The sequence below is a fragment of the Oncorhynchus masou genome, chromosome 5 (assembly GCF_036934945.1).
Source record: "Oncorhynchus masou masou isolate Uvic2021 chromosome 5, UVic_Omas_1.1, whole genome shotgun sequence".
In the NCBI taxonomy this organism is placed as follows: domain Eukaryota; kingdom Metazoa; phylum Chordata; class Actinopteri; order Salmoniformes; family Salmonidae; genus Oncorhynchus; species Oncorhynchus masou.
In genome coordinates, this window is record NC_088216.1 from 81,621,873 (window position 1) to 81,626,154 (window position 4,282).

A 4,282-nucleotide genomic window follows, 5' to 3' on the forward strand; every position below is an offset into this window, starting at 1 on the left:
GAGGAAGACAGAGAGATGTAATGATGGAGGGAGGAGGAAGGCAGAGAGATGTAATGATGTAATGATGGAGGAGAAGGAAGACAGAGAGATGGAATGATGTAATGATGGAGGGAGGAGGAAGACAGAGAGATGTAATGATGTGATGATGGAGGGAGGAGGAAGACAGAGAGATGAATTGATTGAGGGAGAAGGAAGATAGATAGATGTAATGATGTAATGATGGAGGAAGACAGAGAGATGTAATGATTGAGGGAGGAGAAAGACAGAGAGATGTCATGATGTAATGATGGAGGGAGGAGGAAGACAGAGAGATATAATGATGTAATGATGGAGGGAGGAGGAAGACAGAGAGATTAATTGATTGAGGGAGAAGGAAGATAGATAGATGTAATGATGTAATGATGGAGGAAGACAGAGAGATGTAATGATTGAGGGAGGAGAAAGACAGAGAGATGTCATGATGTAATGATGGAGGGAGGAGGAAGACAGAGAGATATAATGATGTAATGATGGAGGGAGGAGGAAGGCAGAGAGATGTAATGATTGAGGGAGGAGGAAGACAGAGAGATGTAATGATGGAGGGAGGAGGAAGACAGAGAGATGTAATGATTGAGGGAGGAGGAAGACAGAGAGATGTAATGATGTAATGATGGAGGGAGGAGGAAGACAGAGAGATATAATGATGGAGGGAGGAGGAAGACAGAGCGATGTAATGATGGAGGGAGAAAGAAGACAGACAGATGTAATGATGGAGGGAGGAGAAAGACAGAGAGATGTAATGATGTAATGATGGAGGGAGGAGGAAGACAGAGCGATGTAATGATGGAGGGAGAAAGAAGACAGAGAGATGTAATGATGGAGGGAGGAGAAAGACAGAGAGATGTAATGATGTAATGATGGAGGGAGGAGGAAGACAGAGCGATGTAATGATGGAGGGAGAAAGAAGACAGACAGATGTAATGATGGAGGGAGGAGGAAGACAGAGAGATGTAATGATGGAGGGAGGAGGAAGGCAGAGAGATGTAATGATGTAATGATGGAGGGAGAAGGAAGACAGAGAGATGGAATGATGTAATGATGGAGGGAGGAGGAAGACAGAGAGATGTAATGATGTGATGATGAAGGGAGGAGGAAGACAGAGAGATGAATTGATTGAGGGAGAAGGAAGATAGATAGATGTAATGATGTAATGATGGACGAAGACAGAGAGATGTAATGATTGATGGAGGAGAAAGACAGAGAGATGTCATGATGTAATGATGGAGGGAGGAGGAAGACAGAGATATAATGATGTAATGATGGAGGGAGTAGGAAGGCAGAGAGATGTAATGATTGAGGGAGGAGGAAGACAGAGAGATGTAATGATGGAGGGAGGAGGAAGACAGAGAGATGTAATGATTGAGGGAGGAGGAAGACAGAGAGATGTAATGATGTAATGATGGAGGGAGGAGGAAGACAGAGAGATATAATGATGGAGGGAGGAGGAAGACCAAGAGATGTAATGATGGAGGGAGGAGGAAGGCAGAGAGATGTAATGATGTAATGATGGAGGAAGACACAGAGATGTAATGATTGAGGGAGTAGGAAGACAGAGAGATGTGACGATGTAATGATGGAGGGAGGAGGAAGACAGAGAGATGTAATGATGGAGGGAGTAGGAAGACAGAGAGATTAATTGATTGAGGGAGAAGGAAGATAGATAGATGTAATGATGTAATGATGGACGAAGACAGAGAGATGTAATGATTGAGGGAGGAGAAAGACAGAGAGATGTCATGATGTAATGATGGAGGGAGGAGGAAGACAGAGAGATATAATGATGTAATGATGGGAGGGAGGAGGAAGGCAGAGAGATGTAATGATTGAGGGAGAAGTAAGACAGAGAGATGTAATGATGGAGGGAGGAGGAAGGCAGAGAGATGTAATGATGGAGGGAGGAGGAAGACAGAGAGATGTAAGGATGTAATGATGGAGGGAGGAGGAAGACAGAGAGATATAATGATGGAGGGAGGAGGAAGACCAAGAGATGTAATGATGGAGGGAGGAGGAAGGCAGAGAGATGTAATGATGTAATGATGGAGGAAGACAGAGAGATGTAATGATTGAGGGAGGAGGAAGACAGAGCGATGTAATGATGTAATGATGGAGGGAGGAGGAAGACAGAGAGATATAATGATGTAATGATTTAGGGAGGAGGAAGACAGAGAGATGTAGTGATGGATGGAGAAGGAAGACAGAGAGATGTAATGATGGATGGAGAAGGAAGACAGAGAGATGTAATGATGTAATGATGGAGGGAGGAGGAAGACAGAGAGTTTTAATGATGGATGGAGAAGGAAGGCAGAGAGATGTAATGATGTAATGATGGAGCGAGGAGGCAGACAGAGAGATGTAATGATGGATGGAGAAGGAAGACAGAGAGATGTAATGATGTAATGATGGAGCGAGGAAGAAGACAGAGAGCTGTAATCATGGAGGGAAGATGAAGACAGAGGGATGTAATGATGGAGTGAGGAGGAAGACTAAGAGATGTAATGATGGAGGGAGGAGGAAGACAGGGAGATGTAATGATGTAATGATGGAGGGAGGAGGAAGACAGGGAGATGTAATGATGGAGGGAGAAGGAAGACAGAGCGATGTAATGATGGAGGGAGGAGAAAGACAGAGAGATGTAATGATGTAATGATGGAGGGAGGAGGAAGACAGAGCGATGTAATGATGGAGGGAGGAGAAAGACAGAGGGATGTAATGATGTAATGATGGAGGGAGGAGGAAGACAGAGAGATGTAATGATGTAATGATGGAGGGAGGAGGAAGACAGAGCGATGTAATGATGGAGGGAGAAAGAAGACAGACAGATGTAATGATGGAGGGAGGAAAGACAGAGAGATGTAATGATGTAATGATGGAGGGAGGAGGAAGACAGAGCGATGTAATGATGGAGGGAGAAAGAAGACAGAGAGATGTAATGATGGAGGGAGGAGAAAGACAGAGAGATGTAATGATGTAATGATGGAGGGAGGAGGAAGACAGAGCGATGTAATGATGGAGGGAGAAAGAAGACAGACAGATGTAATGATGGCGGGAGGAGGAAGACAGAGAGATGTAATGATGGAGGGAGGAGGAAGGCAGAGAGATGTAATGATGTAATGATGGAGGGAGAAGGAAGACAGAGATGGAATGATGTAATGATGGAGGGAGGAGGAAGACAGAGAGATGTAATGATGTGATGATGAAGGGAGGAGGAAGACAGAGAGATGAATTGATTGAGGGAGAAGGAAGATAGATAGATGTAATGATGTAATGATGGAGGAAGACAGAGAGATGTAATGATTGAGGGAGGAGAAAGACAGAGAGAGATGTCATGATGTAATGATGGAGGGAGGAGGAAGACAGAGAGATATAATGATGTAATGATGGAGGGAGGAGGAAGACAGAGAGATTAATTGATTGAGGGAGAAGGAAGATAGATAGATGTAATGATGTAATGATGGATGAAGACAGAGAGATGTAATGATTGAGGGAGGAGAAAGACAGAGAGATGTCATGATGTAATGATGGGAGGGAGGAGGAAGACAGAGAGATATAATGATGTAATGATGGAGGGAGGAGGAAGGCAGAGAGATGTAATGATTGAGGGAGGAGGAAGACAGAGAGATGTAATGATGGAGGGAGGAGGAAGACAGAGAGATGTAATGATTGAGGGAGGAGGAAGACAGAGAGATGTAATGATGTAATGATGGAGGGAGGAGGAAGACAGAGAGATATAATGATGGAGGGAGGAGGAAGACAGAGAGATGTAATGATGGAGGGAGGAGGAAGGCAGAGAGATGTAATGATGTAATGATGGAGGAAGACAGAGAGATGTAATGATTGAGGGAGGAGGAAGACAGAGCGATGTAATGATGTAATGATGGAGGGAGGAGGAAGACAGAGAGATATAATGATGTAATGATTTAGGGAGGAGGAAGACAGAGAGATGTAGTGATGGATGGAGAAGGAAGACAGAGAGATGTAATGATGGATGGAGAAGGAAGACAGAGAGATGTAATGATGTAATGATGGAGGGAGGAGGAAGACAGAGAGATGTAATGATGGATGGAGAAGGAAGGCAGAGAGATGTAATGATGTAATGATGGAGCGAGGAGGCAGACAGAGAGATGTAATGATGGATGGAGAAGGAAGACAGAGAGATATAATGATGTAATGATGGAGCGAGGAAGAAGACAGAGAGCTGTAATCATGGAGGGAAGATGAAGACAGAGGGATGTAATGATGGAGT